The sequence below is a fragment of the Pseudochaenichthys georgianus genome, chromosome 3, assembly GCF_902827115.2.
Source record: "Pseudochaenichthys georgianus chromosome 3, fPseGeo1.2, whole genome shotgun sequence".
NCBI classification, from domain to species: domain Eukaryota; kingdom Metazoa; phylum Chordata; class Actinopteri; order Perciformes; family Channichthyidae; genus Pseudochaenichthys; species Pseudochaenichthys georgianus.
Genome location: NC_047505.1, coordinates 52391132 through 52408792, shown reverse-complemented (window position 1 = coordinate 52408792; position 17661 = coordinate 52391132). Strand labels below are relative to the sequence as shown.

Below are 17661 nucleotides of genomic sequence, written 5' to 3'. Positions count from 1 at the left end.
GTGTTGCCAGCATCGACACATATTATTGGTCTATTGTTTGTCATTGTCAATCAATCATGGGCTGACAGGCTCAGAGAGCCCTGACAGCGCTGTCAATCACAACACAAACCAGGGTGGGGCGGGACCTCATGGCAGCATTGGCGGGAGTCGCGGGACGGGCTGCTGCTGTGCTGAGCTGAAAATGGATAAGCGGAAGAAACGCCCGGGTGGTGCTGAAAAAACTGCGACTTAAAAAGCCGAAGTCTCTGGAGGTGGAGGCTACTAAATATTCTAAATTGACGGACCTATTTGGTGCCGGGGTCACCACCCCAGCAGGTGCTGCTGCGCAAGGAGACGAGCGAGTGGAGGCATACATGGTAAGTAACGTTAGCCAGGGGCTGGCTAGGCTACATTTTTGAGACATGTCCAAAAAATGTGATGTGACCTAATTAACTGCATAGTCCTACTTGTGACAACATATTAGCCCAGAGTTGAAGGGCTGTGAATGTTGGTAGTTGTGGTTGATTTTGTTTAAATATGCTGAATTGTGATATTATGGGTTATTAATATTATTGTTCAGATGATTTAGCTAGGCTAGCTAAGAGCTGCTAACGTCAGCGGTCTCTCGTTTCCATAGCAACAGTAAACGTTCACATGGACCAACGAGCGTAAGTAGAGATGCAGAATCAAGCTATATTGTAAATACAGATGAGATACTTTGAATTTTATCACAAAATACAAGTAAACCTATAGGAAATAATTAGTTTAATTTGCCATTGTATTTATTGTAATCTTTCAATTCATTTATTGTTTACTGAGGTGATAACTATTTCATAATGTGTGTGTAACTTTCATTTCTGTGTAAATGTGTTACTTTTACTGTAGTTTTCAAATGGCTGTGTATAGTGCTGTCTTGAGCATTTTCAGGTATTGTCACAAAGATCTGACTTTTTTGCATTGGAAAACACTAGTAAGTGTCATAATGAAAACATGGCAAAGCCACTAGTGTTGTTATACTCACGAACGTTTCGTTCAATATGAACTAATTGTTACGGTGGAGCGAAGGAAGCAGGTAGGACCCAAATGCAGATTAAAGTAAAAATAATTCCTTTATTTCAAGGCTAAGATATAATCAAAGACAAAACAGAACACTCACCGACGAACTAGTCATGACACAAGACAACCCGACAAAGAGAGACAGAAAACACAGAACTTAAATACACCCAGGACTAATCACATAAACACGAGACAGGTGAGGAGGGAGGAGAAAACACATAGGTACCAGGTGAACACAATTGGGTAATCAGAGAGGGAAACCGACAGAAAGCAAACAGGCAGGAAACGGGGGTGAACACTTTACAAAATAAATAGGAAACCCAAAGATAGAAAAGGACACGAAAAATACTAACACAGACAAATCCTAACAGTACCCCCCCCTCAAGGGACGGATCCCAGACGTCCCAAAACAAAAAACAAAAATCTCAAGCAGGGAGGGTGGAGGGGGTCCGGAGGAGGGACGCATCACTAAGCCACCAGGGTGGGAGGAGGGGGTCAGGAGGACGGGACTGAACTGACCGTCCAGGGGCAAGGCAGAGGACCAGGAAGGGGTCTCGGGCGGACGGCCCGGGGGCAAGGCAGAGGACCAGGAAGGGGTCTCGGGCGGACGGCCCGGGGGCAAGGCAGAGTCCAAAAAGGGGGATTCGGGCGGACGGCCCGGGGGCAAGGCAGAGGGCCAGGAAGGGGTCTCGGGCGGACGGCCCGGGGGCAAGGCAGAGGACCAGGAAGGGGTCTCGGGCGGACGGCCCGGGGTAAGGCGGAGTCCCAAAAGGGGACTCGGGCGGACGGCCCGGGGGCAAGACAGAGTCCAAGGTGGGGACCATGGAGGGGCGAAGGCAGCGGCAGGAAGAGTCAGGGGGCCGGGCCCGAGGGCGAGGACCGCTGCACTCAGGGGGCCGGGCTCGAGGGCGAAGACCAGACAGCTCCGCAGGCCGGGCAGGAAGGCGCTGACGGGACAGTGCCGGAGGCCGGGCAGGACCCGGTGTCGGAGCTGGTGGGACAGGCCTCGGACCAGGACACGGGATTGGCAGGACCCCCGGCAGGAGAGCAGTCGGCGGGGCTTCCAACAGCACAGGACAAAGGGTTGGCAGGACCCCCGGCAGGAGAGCAGACGGCGGGACCCCCAACGGGACAGGACAAAGGGTTGGCAGGACCCCCGGCAGGAGAGTAGTCGGCGGGGCCTCCAACGGCACAGGACTAAGAGTTGGCAGGACCCCCGGCATGAGAGGAGTCGGTGGGGCCTCCAACGGCACAGGACAAAGGGTTGGCAGGACCCCCGGCAGGAGAGTAGTCGGCGGGACCTCCAACGAGACAGGACAAGGAGCTGGCAGGACCCCCGGCAGGAGAGTAGACGGCGGGACCCCCAACGGGACAGGACAAAGGGATGGCAGGACCCCCGGAAGGAGAGTAGTCGGCGGGACCCCCAACGGGACAGGACAAAGGGTTGGCAGGACCCCCGGCAGGAGAGCAGATGGCGGAACCCCCAACGGGACAGGACAAAGGGCCGGCAGGACCCCCGGCAGGAGAAGCAGTCGGCGGGGCCTCCAACGGCACAGGACAAAGGGTTGGCAGGACCCCCGGCAGGAGAGTAGTCTGTGGGACCTCCAACGGCACAGGACCTGGGGTTGGCAGGACCCCCGGCAGAAGAGTAGTCTGCGGGACCTCCAACAGCACTTCAGTAGGGACTTTAGATGGGACTAGAGAAGGGACTAGAGAAGGGACTAGGAAAGTGACCTGAGGAGGGACTAGGGAAGGGACTAGAGAAGGGACTACAGAGGGGACTAGAGAAGGGACCAGAGGAGGAACTAGAGAACGAAACTCGAGAGGAGACTCGAGAGGGGAACTAGAGAGGGGACTTGAGGAGGGACTGGAGAGGGGAGACTAGATGAGGGACTAGAGAAGGGAACTTGAGAGGGGACTCGAGAGGCGAACTAGAGAGGGGGACTCGAGGAGGGACTAGAGGAGGGACCAGTGGAGGGCCAACCTGGCCTTGCGACCCCTTCCTTTAGGAGCCGTTTGGAGGCTCCGTGGACCTCCAAAGGCCAGACGAGTACCAGCGAATGGCTCCTGGACAGTAGCAAACACTGGGTGAGAAGCAGGGGCTGACGCCAGATGGACCACACCAATGCGTGTGGTGTCAAAACAGGAGTTGGGAGACCTGGGTCTGTCAGGATCAGGAAAACAAATCGTGAGGTAATCCAAAAGCCTGGCAGGTAAGAATTTCACCAAACCTTGATTCCTCAGTGTAAGGTGGACTGCTTCTGCCAGAGCAGCATCTCGCTGCTGAACCCTGACCGCTCCTATCCATTGATGAGAGCAGGTAGCCAAAGAAAACGTAAAATCCAATAATTCCTGCTCAAAAGGATCTGCTGGGCCCATATTTGAGGTCGGGTTGTAATGTTACGGTGGAGCGAAGGAAGCAGGTAGGACCCAAATGCAGATTAAAGTAAAAATAATTCCTTTATTTCAAGGCTAAGATATAATCAAAGACAAAACGGAACACTCACCGACGAACTAGTCATGACACAAGACAACCCGACAAAGAGAGACAGAACACACAGAACTTAAATACACCCAGGACTAATCACATAAACACGAGACAGGTGAGGAGAGAGGAGAAAACACATGGGTACCAGGTGAACACAATTGGGTAATCAGAGAGGGAAACCGACAGAAAGCAAACAGGCAGGAAACGGGGGTGAACACTTTACAAAATAAAATAGGAAACCCAAAGATAGAAAAGGACACGAAAAATACTAACACAGACAAATCCTAACACTAATCTTTTATCTTGTACATTATTCTGTGGTTTTGAGTTATTTCCCCATCCAATGATATATGCTTTCCCTATGTCCAGCCCAGACAGGTTCAGGGCAAGTCCAGCTGGTCAGTTCAGGGAGAGAGCCAGACCAATTCAGGCAGCCCAAAGACTGCACCACCTGAGAGGGAAAAGGCTGTAGAGAGTGAGGAGTGTGTCAGCCCAAAGACAGCACCACCTGAGAGGGAAAAGGCTGGAGAGAGTGAGGAGTGTGTCAGCCCAAAGACAGCACCACCTGAGAGGGAAAAGGCTGGAGAGAGTGAGGAGTGTGTCAGCCCAAAGACTGCACCACCTGAGAGGGAAAAGGCTGTAGAGAGTGAGGAGTGTGTCAGCCCAAAGACAGCACCACCTGAGAGGGAAAAGGCTGTAGAGAGTGAGGAGTGTGTCAGCCCAAAGACAGCACCACCTGAGAGGGAAAAGGCTGGAGAGAGTGAGGAGTGTGTCAGCCCAAAGACAGCACCACCTGAGAGGGAAAAGGCTGGAGAGAGTGAGGAGTGTGTCAGCCCAAAGACAGCACCACCAGAGAGGGAAAAGGCGGGAGAGAGTGAGGAGTGTGTCAGCCCAAAGACAGCACCACCTGAGAGGGAAAAGGACTGGAGAGAGTGAGGAGTGTGTCAGCCCAAAGACAGCACCACCTGAGAGGGAAAAGACTGGAGAGAGTGAGGAGTGTGTCAGCCCAAAGACAGCACCACCTGAGAGGAAAAGACTGGAGAGAGTGAGGAGTGTGTCAGCCCAAAGACAGCACCACCTGAGAGGGAAAAGGCTGTAGAGAGTGAGGAGTGTGTCAGCCCAAAGACAGCACCACCTGAGAGGGAAAAGGCTGGAGAGAGTGAGGAGTGTGTCAGCCCAAAGACAGCACCACCTGAGAGGGAAAAGGCTGGAGAGAGTGAGGAGTGTGTCAGCCCAAAGACAGCACCACCTGAGAGGGAAAAGACTGGAGAGAGTGAGGAGTGTGTCAGCCCAAAGACAGCACCACCTGAGAGGGAAAAGGCTGGAGAGAGTGAGGAGTGTGTCAGCCCAAAGACAGCACCACCTGAGAGGGAAAAGACTGGAGAGAGTGAGGAGTGTGTCAGCCCAAAGACTGCACCACCTGAGAGGGAAAAGGCTGGAGAGAGTGAGGAGTGTGTCAGCCCAAAGACTGCACCACCTGAGAGGGAAAAGGTTGTAGAGAGTGAGGAGTGTGTCAGCCCAAAGACTGCACCACCTGAGAGGGAAAAGGTTGTAGAGAGTGAGGAGTATGTCAGCCCAAAGACTGCACCACCTGAGAGGGAAAAGGTTGTAGAGAGTGAGGAGTATGTCAGCCCAAAGACAGGATCACCTGAGAGGGAAACAGCTGTTGAGAGCTATGAGTGTGCCAGTCAAATAACTGATTTGTTTTCACAACCTGATCAGAAAAATCTCCAGTCATTTTTAAATTACCATGCTCAGCAAAAAAGTAGCAATCCAGTGGTGCAGAAAGTGTTCTGTAGTAGAGACGGCACCAGTAGAAGGTGGCTGACGTACTGTCCAGAGCGTCACATGCTGTTTTGTTTCATCTGTATGGCATTCGGTAAGAGAACTGATAGCAGTCTGTTCATCAGTGGAATGTCAGATTGGAGGCATATACACCAGCGCACAGAGGAGCATGAGAGAAGCAGTGCACACAGAAACTGTGCTGAAGCTTACCTCTTGAAATCCGCCAGTGCTGATATCAGCAGTGTGTTTGGTGGCAGTCAGATGTCGGCGCACAGAGAGCAGGTCAGAAAGAGACGGCAGGTTTTGGAGCGCATCATAGATGTCATCAAGGTTCTTGGGAAGAGGGGGCTTGCATACAGGAGGTCAGAAAATGAGGCAGCATCTACTCTGGAAGACCACACAGTTGATCATGGTAATTTCTTGGAACTCATACTTCTACTGGGGAAGTATGATTTCAGCTGCATTGATAACAGCAAAAAGTTGCATTTGTCTGGTGGCACGAGAGGCAGAGGCTCCCTTGTAACGTTACTCTCCAAAACCACAGTCAACTCAGTGATAGATGCAATTCACCATCTGATTCAAGAAAACATCTCCAGTGATATCAAGAAAGCAGGAATGTTTTCAGTGCAGCTGGACACAACGCAGGACATCACCTCTCAGGATCAATGCTCTATAATTATGAGGTATGTTACTGATGTTGTTCATGAGAGGCTTGTTGCAGTGCTGAAGTGCAGTTCATCCACTGGACAGGCCTTTGTCAACATGCTGTCAGAAGTTCTGGACAAAATGGGCCTCAGCAAGACCATGTGCATTGGAAATGCGACTGATGGGGCATCAAACATACAAGGCCAATACAAAGGATTCTCCTCACTGTTGTCTGCACAATCTCCAAACCAGGTGCATGTATGGTGCTACGCACATGTACTAAATCTGGTGCTTGCAAACACAACCCAGATTGTTATTGAGAGTGGGTCCCTGTTTGCGCTCCTCAATGGCATTGCGGTATTCATCAAAGAGTCATATAAAAGGATGAATGTGTGGGAAGAGTCAGGCCGAAACAAGAGACGTAGACGCCTTGCTCCTATTGGCGAGACATGCTGGTGGGCCAAGCATGAGGCCCTGAAGAAGGTGTTTGGCTCCTTTGGAAAACCCGAAGATGGTCTGTACATTGATGTGCTGTTGACATTATCAGCGATACAGAAACAGGCAACAGTGAAACCATGTACCCGTGTCATGGCCAGAGGATATGCAGAGTCATTGCTCAAGTATGAGACGATCTTGACGGCTCAAATCTTCCTCTGCATATTTGAACATACCTCTCCATTGTCTAAATACCTTCAGACGGCAGGATTGGACATCCTCTCTGCTCACAGAATGGTGGCATCGACACAGGATACGCTGAAAAGCTTGGGAAGAGATTTTGATTCTGTAAAAAAAGCAGCAGACACATTTGTCAACTGGACAAACACAGAAATCCAAGAGAGAGATGACACGGACATTGAAGTGGAGGCCACACTGCCACAAAAGAGGAGGAGGATGAAGAAAGTATTGCCTGGAGAGATGGCTCAGGATGAGACCCTGGATGATGCAGACAAATCCTATGAGGTGAATGTGCATAACCGGATCATGGACACAGCAATTGAAGCCATTCATAGGCGCTTTTAACACACGACAATCTATATGCTGACTTGGCATGTCTGGATCCCAGAAACTTCCTTCAGCTCTGCACCAGTGCTCTTCCCCAGACTGCCCTTCAAGACTTAAGCAAGTGCTTGCAAGGATTTGACAGCAGGGCAACCAAGGAAAATATGCAGGCCGAGTTGAAAAGCTTTGCACTCCAGTGGAACAGGCTGAAGGCATCCCCATTGGCAGAGTACAAAGCAAGAACAGTAGAAGATGGATCAGGTGGTGAGGAGGACAACACAGAAGAGGTTGAGATAACTCCCATAAGCTATTGCTCCTGCAAAGAATGCCCTCTGTGCTGCTACCAGATACTTCGCCGCTTCAACATGCTAACAGATGCATACCCTGTCCTAGGCCTTGCTTATAAATACCTGCTTACATTATCCCTCACACAGGTGGCTTGTGAGCGCACATTTTCAATTTTGAAGTTTATTAAAAACAGACTCAGAAGCAGCCTCTCATCTGATAAATTGGAGGCATTTATGTTGATGGCCACAGAGAAAGACATCCTCATGGCCTTGGACTCGGACTCTGTGATTGACAGACTTGCAGAGAAGAGTGAGCTGCTTAAAAAGCTGCTCCACTGATAAGGTGAGAAATATTTAATATTATTGTTATTATTACACATCACACATTATGGATGTAGTAATTCATTATTTGTCATTTTAATGATGCTTTTCAGAAGTTTTATTGTGCTTATGTGTTGATCCTTAATGGTGTGATCATGTACACTAAATTATCAATTATTCTCCATTACAGGTTGTTCTCCTCTGTTCTATTTGTGGACTTGTTCTCTCATTTGGGACCACTGTTAGAATTTGATAAGTGTATCATGTATTTTTTAATGTTGTATTAATTCATACTTCATCATTTTAAAAAAGTTTTTACATCTCAAAAGTGTTCAACTCTAGGTGCAGGACAGAGGAAAACATTTTATTTATTTTTCAGACTTAATAATGTATCCAATTCCCTCTCAGGTTGACCACTTGACATGTGAGAGCTTGAGGAGTTGTTCCCCCTCCGTCCATGTTCGAGGACTTGCTCTCTCTCTGCCTGCACTGCACCAAAGTTTCGCTGTTGAGTCTCCTCTAGTATGGTGAGTTTATAATTGTTTATGTTTTATGAAATCATACTTAATTTGTGATGATTAGAGACTTAATAATGTATCCAATTCCCTCTCAGGTTGACCACTTGACATGTGAGAGCTTGAGGAGTTGTTCCCCCTCCGTCCATTTTCAAGGATTTGCTCCACTTCACCACTTTTTGGCTACTGAGAAGTCTATGATTTGTTGAGTATGTCATGTGTCTTATAATGTTATATGAATTCATACTTGATTTGTGATGATGAGAGACTTAATAATGTTTCCATGTCTCTTTTAGGTTGACCACCCTATATATGAGAGCCTAAGGAGTTGTTTTCCCTCCATCCCCTTTTGAGGACCTGCTTTGTCTCCTCCATCATTCACTGGGCCACTCTGGGTTCCTGAGCTAATCTCATGTGGTGAGAGGAATGCAATATGTGTATGTTTAAAGGTTTATGTGAAGAAACATACTATATGTGTGATAAAATGACAATTGGTAATTCATAAATGTCTCTTTATATTCTCTGCTACCATTATCTCCTGTCAAACAGGTTTTCCTGGCCTGCTAGAAGTTCTTCGATGATGCTTGAGTCATCCATCATATCTGAGAGCTTTGTCTTGACTTTGTGAGTTTATTATGCAACTTGTTTTGTCTCAGATTGAAACAAAAGGTTTGATTATGATTATTTCCTGGCTGAAGATTTTCATATTGATGGTTTTAATTTCAAACATCTGCATATCTTTTAAGTTCAATTAACAGTTATGCAGGTAGGCCTTAGGGCTCTTTTGAGACTTAAGTCATCCTTCATGACGGATACATTTGTTCACTAAGTGTCACTACGTCACAAAAATGCTACATGGCTACATATACTTGTCAATACACAGATACTGAGTACAAGTTATGTTTGCTGTTTCTTGCAGGTCACGAATTTGGTGAGGAGTGGAGCTGGCTGGCTGCGGACGAGGAAGTAGAGCAATACATACTTGTGCACATACACATATATGAGAATGCATATCTATTCAGACCTGTAACCCATGTCTTAGACTTTTCACACAGCTATATATATATATATTTTTTTTTTTCTTCAATTCTCTATTTATGGTTTCATAAACACAGGGCTCAGTGCTCGGACCTATTTTGTTCACATTATATATGCTTCCGTTAGGCAATATTATAAGGAATCATTCTGTAAACGTTCATTGTTATGCGGATGATACTCAACTATATTTATCAATCAAGCCTGATGAAATTAATCATCTAATAAAATTCAAGACTGCCTTAAGGACTTAAAAAACGTGGATGACCTTAAACTTTTGATGTTAAACACGACCAAAACTGAAGTTATTGTACTTGGCCCGAAGAATCTACGAAACAAACTATCTAAAGATATACTAACTATGGATGGCATTAATTTGGCCTCCAGTGAGACTGTAAGGAATCTTGGTGTTATAGTTGATCAGGATTTATCCTTTAACGCCCACATAAAATCAATTTCAAGGACCGCCTACTTCCATCTACGTAACATTGCAAAAATCAGGCATATCTTGCCTCAAAACGATGCAGAGAAACTAGTCCATGCATTTGTTACTTCTAGGCTGGATTATTGTAACTCTCTATTATCAGGGAGTACCAAGAAGTCAGTCAAGTGGCTTCAGCTGATTCAAAATGCTGCAGCTCGTGTACTAACCAGAGTTAGGAAAAGGGACCACATTACTCCTGTTCTGGCTGCCTTACACTGGCTCCCTATAGAACACAGGATAGAATTTAAAATTCTTCTTCTCGCCTACAAAGCCCTTAATGGGCAGGCGCCATCTTACCTTAAAGAACTCATTATACCCTACTGTCCTACTAGGGCATTGCGTTCCAAGAATGCAGGGTTGTTGGTTGTTCCTAGAGTCTCTAAAAGTACAATGGGAGCCAGAGCCTTTTCTTATCAAGCTCCACATTTGTGGAATCAGCTTCCAGTTTGTGTTCGGGCGGCAGACACCCTATCCGTTTTTAAGAGTGCGCTTAAGACCTTCCTTTTGATAAAGCTTATAGTTAGGGCTGATTAGATTCAGCCCCTAGTTTTGCTGATATAGGCTTAGTTTGTCGGGGGACATCTTACTTCTTCCTTCTCTCTGTCTATACCCGTGTACACTCATGTTCCGATTAACCCAGCTTCCCCAAATGTCTTTCTTTTTGGTGTCTATATACGCTGGGATCCGGAGTCATGGATGATCCTGCGGTCCTGTGTCCTGGATCGCGAGCGCTGGATCTTGAGTCGTGGCTGTGGTCCTGGATCATAGGTCCTGGATGGATATCCTCGTGGATTCATCTTCCTATTAGACACACATGCATTTCCAAACATTTGGACTACCTATGTTGCAAATGTATTATCTTTTCAATTTACACACGGCATCTATTGCACGTCTGTCCGTCCTGGGAGAGGGATCCCTCCTCTGTTGCTCTCCCTGAGGTTTCTCCCATTTTTCCCTTTAAACTGGGTTTTCTTTGGAAGTTTTTCCTTGTACGATGTGAGGGTCTAAGGACAGAGGGTGTCGTATTGTCATACTGATATTCTGTACACACTGTGAAGACCACTGAGACAAATGTAACATTTGTGATATTGGGCTATATAAATAAACATTGATTGACATTGATTGATTGATAATGACTGAGTCACCGTTGAGTGAGTGAGTGAGTTTCAGCTCTAAGCTGCTACCGTCTGTAATATGTTTCTATTTAGATTATTTGTCAGGATATTTTTTTGTTATTATTATCTGAGGCTGGTTTTAACTAATACTGGGCTTACACCAAAATATTTTCACAGACTAAAAACTGAAAGGGTAGCATAAGGGTTCTTCCCGTTAGTCTTGTCCCACCCCTAGTCATGACATAACTTCTGTTGTGATTTGACACTATAATGAATAAAGATTGATTGATTGATTGCTATAGCTGTCAATGTTAGTCCTTGAGTTCATAGTTAAGTGCTTTATTTGTTAACTGCTATCAAGGAATATGACTCCTTTGTAGTATGCATGAGAGAAGATGCCGCGAGATTAGTGGACTTCTATGTAGTGTCCGCTGATAATGTAGTGGGCTGGTCTGGACAGAAAATGCCAGGGCTGCATTTTTGTCCCAGTCCACCCCTGCCTACAGTGATGATACTTATAACAAAAATAATCTGTGGAGTATCAGCTTTCAGATGATATGTAGTTTGTGCAGAAAATATTAAGTTTTAAAGATCGTTTTTGTTAGTTAGCACCGGAAGTAGCATCTGCCCGTTTTAGCTAAGGGCTAATGCTAACGCTTCTTGTGAGACTTGTGTTTTGTTTCTATAAAAATGGTTCGTATTGTCAGTTAGCTGAGATTCTTCTCGTTAATCTGGTATAACACATTAATAGTTTTTAAATATTAAGATGCCCTGAGACACAGTGTCGTGAAAAAAAAACCCAGGGTCCCCGCCGGCGGGGACCTTCGGGCTTAACAGGTACAATAATACATTCACCTTTATTTAAACATGAATAAGTAACTGATCTGAACATTGCTGTTTATTTGGTCAATACAAAACTAGTTTGTTTTTTGGTGAATCCTTCCAGATCTTCAAAGACTTTGTAGTCGATGTAGTGGGAAAGTACCTCATTGACTCCAGTCAGCACGGGCTGTAGGGTCATCTTGACTAGTTTTATGGATGTGGTCTCCATTTGACCTGCTCATAGAAACAAAGCTTGCATTCCTGAGGCCATTCTCGTTTGTCATGGCTCCACTTAAAATAAAAACAACAATAAGACATACGTGCTACTCTTGACCCACAGGGGGCCGTGTCTTTCCAGCTCGTCCCTATCTGTCTCTATGTCTGTATTTGTGCGCTCATGGAGCCTCCTGCATCTTCCCCCCCTTCTTCTTGACCCTCTTCTATCCCAGGTGTGAAAGCCTAATCTCTCTCATCATCTGAGAGCTCAACATCTTAATCTCCCTGAACTATCTGGGACAGAAAATGTCTGCTTCAGTTCAGTGGACATTTTCATTGCGCTGGGTCCCAGGAGGCTATAGCCGCTTTCACACCAAGTACTTTGCCGTACTTAGTGCCCAGCACTTAGTGCCCCCATGGAACTAATTACAGATCGCGTTCACACCGGAATAAGTTTCCTGAGGGAAGATTACTACGCAAATGAAGCCGCTGACGTCACTTCTTCTTCTTCTTCTTCTTCTTCTTCTTCTTCTTCTTCTTCTTCTTCTTCTTCTTCTTCTTCTTCTTCTTCTTCTTCTTCGGGTTTACTGGCAGGCCGCAAACCACTTCACGGCGTATACTGTCACCCAAAGTCCCCGGCCGGAAGTCCCCGGAGTTGGGGACTGGCTTCAGTAGAAGCTGCTGGGACTCCCAGCAGCTTCTACTGAAGCCTTCCGAGTACATCACCAGAAGAAACTCATCTCCACCGCTCCCATGTTTTTTTTTGTGTTGCCATAAGTTATTCTCTCTCCGTTGGTGCGTGGGGCTAATGCTAATAATGCTAATGCCAGCAAACACAATGGCGGCTTCACAAAACCTTTCAGAGTTTTACGGGGCGTGGTTTGCAATTCGCCCAGCCAATCGAAATTGTTACTTTTCCCCCCCCAGGATAGTCCCACCTCTCTAGCAGGCACTAACAATGCGGGTAAAAGTTCTCGGAACTAAGTTCTCTTTTTGGTGTGAATGCAAAATTCCAGGCACTATAAAATGTATACTTTTGCATACAATCAATACACAATGGGGACATACTTCTTTGCCTTGATATTGCATCTTCAATGTTCACCCTGTGGCTCACATTTCCCATGTGCAAAGGATTGTGGGAAAGCATGCCGGCTTGCACACTGCAAAATGCATCCAGATGCAGTTGGACATCCTTGTATTTTGGGCATACAGCATTTGACTTGCTTTCGATCAGGACATACTCAGTCTTGCATATCAGTAGTCTGGTAGCGGGGTTATTGGACCGAACAAAGAGGAATAAACAATTGCACAAACACATATTCCTGCTGAAGGAGATGCACTGAATCAGTTTTCCATACAATTATTCTGACAAAAACCTGTGTGTAAAGTTTGAAACAGCCTTTTGTTTTACCATTGAGATACCAGCATATTTGATAGTATGCAGCAAGTCAAATGTGAATTATAAGTTAAAAACCCTAACCCGTTTTACAGAGAAAATGTAATCATATAAATAATGTTTGTTTGTTTAATCGAAATGCAGCTTAAACAGATGAAATGTTATGCGAAAAAAAAAAGGAATGAATGTATTTTATGTGGATAAATTGTTATGCTATAAATTGTTATGCTATAAATTGTTATGCTATAATAATATATATAATATTATGAACTCAGACGATTGCTAAAAAACATCAGGTAGGATTTTCTGTGAAATGGCAAGATGGGTGGGAAGAGGGGGGGACGGGGTGGCATGGGAAAGGGATTCCATATATATATTTTTTTCTTTCTTTCTTTTTTTTCTTTTTCTTTTTGTATTGTCTATATCATTTGTATCTGTATAAGTCCCTTTTGTGAGGGCAAAAAAAAAAAAGAATAAAAAGTTGGTCACAAAAAAATAAATAATGTTTGTTGGAAAAATGTGTTTTTACCATCAAGACATCAGTTAAGAATTGACAGAAGGTTCCAGTTCTGTTTCATTTTCCTTTTACAATGAAATATGAATGCAGTCATCATTAATTTGGCGATTTAAACAAGATATTTTAATGTCCTGAAAAGCGTAATACAAATAACTTAATAATCCTTCCTAATATGATTTTAGGAGCCGGTAGATCTCCGTAATATCAACCCTCATTGTACCGGACCGATATACTGGATCTTTGAGTGCTAATGACACCACAATCAACATGTCCATCTCTTCTTCCTGTCTCTGCAGGATCGACACTGCCCTTCATACTTCCTGGAGGCAACTGTGGAGAAAAAGCAAAAATGAACAAGTGATTTCTCAATGGCTCACAATGAGCTCACCGGCGGTGTGGCTGAAGAGCCCCTGAAATGCTTTCAAGGTGTGGAATTTGTGAACATAAGGTCGTGTGTTCATATCTGTCTCCTGCTGGGATGATTCAGGCTTGGGAACAATGAAAGAAAAAGCCGGCATCATGCAAACGTTTCCTGTCGAGACGCAATTAGACGTTTTATTTAACACCTAAATGACTCCGCTTGCAGGGAGAGTGGGAGATAACTAACAAAACGAGGGAGGTGTGAAATGACAGAAACGTGTTTTAATAAGGATGAAGTTCATTGTTTTGGTTAAATATGAAAGATGCTTGTGCTTGAACTGCAGTATTTGAATAAGACCTGCATTATTCCCAAACCTTGAATCTGCTAAACGGATTTTTTGCCAAATGTAAGTACAACACTTACATTTTGATCACTTTTACGTTGATATGGCAACGGTGTTAGCAAACAGGGTATATTTTTACCGTCATTAGCATTCATTTGGACACCTTTTTCTGGCCATGGTGAATTATAGATCAATCAATCAATCAATCAATCAATCAATCAATCAATGTTTAGTCATATAGCCCAATATCACAAATGTTACATGTGTCTCAGTGGTCTTCACAGTGTGTACAGAATATCAGTATGACAATACGACACCCTCTGTCCTCAGACCCTCACATCGTACAAGGAAAAACTTCTTTAGATTTATACTTTATTTGTATTGATCCCAATTCTGGAAATGATTGTGTTACCGAAGCACCAGAGTGTTCAGAAATGTTTGTTTTATCTTCACTTATTTTTTCGTCTTCAATAACCCTTGGAAACATAAGTGAAAGTCGAGCTTTATAGCTTCTAAATGTCCCTTTATTTGTACTATATATTTTATTGTACTGTCCAGTTGGGTTTTAAATCTATTATTCTTAAAACAGCATCTGGAAATGGTGCTAATGAGAGCACTAAGACTTTTGGTGACAGAGCCTTCAGTGTGGCATCCCCCACCCTCTGGAACTCTCTCCCCCCGAAATCCGCAGCGCCCCAACCCTGGACATTTTCAAAAAATCCCTCAAAACGCACCTTTTTACCGAGGCTTTCCCCACTGTATAGTTAGTTTTAATAGGTTTATTTTTCCTCTATTTCCCCCCCCACCCCCTTAACCTGTCTGCCTTTTTTCCCCTACTCCCCCCCCCCTACCCGACTTGTAAAGCGACCTTGGGTTTCCTGAAAGGCGCTATAAAAATATTATATATTATTATTATTATTATTATAAAGTGAGCCAAAAGAAGAAAACCATGTTTAACAGTTCGAAAATTAGAACATTTAAATTCGAAAAGCCATATCAAAAAGAAATGTTTTTAGACCTGATTTAAATGTTTCAAAAGTGCTAGCCATTCTCATACGTTCTGGGAGTTTGTTCCATGCAGAAGGCTGCTTTCCCACGCTCTGATCTCACACATGGAACAGTGAGCTGGCCTGAAGACCTAAGGGGTCTGCTGGGTTCGTACCACTGAAGGAGGTCCTTGATATATTTTGGTCCTAGCCAGTTTAGTGCTTTATATGTGTGCATTAAAATCTTAAAGTCAATTCTCTCACTAACTGGAAGCCAATGCAGCGATCTCAGCGCTTGAGTGATGTGATCTGTTTTCTTTGTCCGGGTTAAGGCCATTTGCTCTGTAAAATAACACATTTAGGTTCAGCATTAACTAAATGCTTTGAGTGCCAAAATAGAACCCTGAAAAAAAGGGAATATGGCAATCAAACAAATCCATCCATCCAACCATCTTCTCCCGCTTATCCGTGGTCGGGTCTCGGGGGTAGCAGTTCCAGCAGAGAGCCCCAAACGTTCTTTCCCCTCATCAACCAGCTCTGACTGGGGGGTCCCAAGGCGCTCCCAGGCCAGCGAAGAGATATAATCCCTCCACCTGGTCCTAGGTCTACCCCTTGGTCTCTTCCTAGCTGGACGTGCCTGGAACACCTCCCTAGGGAGGCGCCCAGGTGGCATCCTAACTAGGTGCCCGAACCACCTCAACTGGCTCCTTTCGACGCGAAGGAGGAGCGGCTCAACTCCGAGTCCCTCCCGGATGACTGAACTTCTCACCTTATCCCTAAGGGAGACACCAGCCACCCTGCGGAGAAAACCCATCTCGGCCGCTTGTATCCGCCATCTCGTTCTTTCGGTCATGACATCAAACAAATACAAAAACAAAAACTATATCAATTAGTTGTACTAACTTCATAGTCAGTTGAGTGAATTATAGTGTGAACACAGGTATGTTAGGCTTTGCAGACCATTAACATGTACAACAACTATAACAAAGGGAAAATCGCCCAAATGTTCTTGCTGTTGTAGTAAGGCGGCATCGAAACCAGAACAAAAAACTCTTCCTCCTGTAATCTCCATAACCTCTTGATCCAGTTTGTGCCAGTTTTCAGCGAGGTTTCCCAACAGCAAGTCTCCGAGAAAGACACTGAGGGTTTGATGACACACCATTTTGTGTTTTGACATTGATAATCTCACAGTATGTCTCACTCACCGGGTTTGCATTAAACAGTGTGGAGTAAGGAGCAGCATGTGTGTGTTTCTGCATGAGCACGTACATCATGTAAATGTCTGCGTGTGTTTGGACCCGTCTCTCTTAGCATCATTAACACAAGACTTCCTGCTCTGCTGTGTTCAGATGGATCTCCTGTTTTCATCGGCCAGAATCAGCTATCCAGTGGCTGCGATAACCGTTAGCCAAACTCCTCCGTTAGTCCCCGGCCAAATGGGCTGTTGGCAGCCGCACAGCGGACAGATAATATTCTACACATTCCCACGGTGGGGTGATTAGATAAATGTGAGTGCATGTATGCTGTTATTGTGGCATACATTATTCATGGGGTATTTTTTATAATGTCAGCGGGAGGGAGGGCGAGAGACTGGCTACAAGTGTCTTAGCTAGGTTCAAGTTAGACAACTAATGTCTGGGTTAGTGTTCATGACTTCATGTTTATGTCATCTTAACGGTTAATCTCAATACAATCATTTTCTGTGCTTTCCAATAGTTTAAAATCGTTTTATTCCACTGTTAAATAACCAGTTCAATACAAACATGCCCCTTGTAAAAATTAACATTTCTGTGAACTATTTGTTTAGTGAGCTTATTAGAAGATGCTCCCTGAAAGATTGTAAAATGTCAATGAAGATGTCAGACTTAGTATATCTGTTAATAAACAATACATGGAATTTGTGTGTGTTCCAAGTGAATCTGCGGCCCCCTGGTGGCCAGTACATGCATTATGTGGTCCCCACCACCATCCAAGTTGCTCATCCCTGGTCTAGGCTGACCAGGTGTCCCGCTTATTATCATTTGTCCTACACATTTAGCCGATGTTCCGCATTTGATTGACAGTCGCCCGTCCCAAACAACACTTTTATCTAAAGGTGTGTAGAAATCGAGGGGGCTATCATCACCATTAGTTGTGTCAGATGTCAATCAATCAACAGAGAAATGTATTTACTTATAGGTGTAGCCGGTGGAGGGCGATTCCCAAAGAGTTATTGTCAGATTTGCCAGAATTAGTTTTTTTATTGCTGACGGAGGTGAATATTTTGACCAGAAACACATAAAGAAAATATCGATCTATTCCTCCTGAAACC

At 45.0% G+C, this 17661-nt stretch overlaps 1 long non-coding RNA gene across 1 annotated transcript; it reads left to right on the top strand.

Annotated features, from left to right (window-relative positions):
* Window positions 1–329: 329 nt before the first annotated feature.
* Window positions 330–9125, top strand: LOC117461713 (uncharacterized). Its single transcript, XR_004553742.2, has 3 exons — window positions 330–356; window positions 8625–8699; window positions 8995–9125. It is a non-coding gene; the product is annotated as an uncharacterized lncRNA (long non-coding RNA).
* The last annotated feature ends 8536 nt before the right edge of the window (window positions 9126–17661 follow it).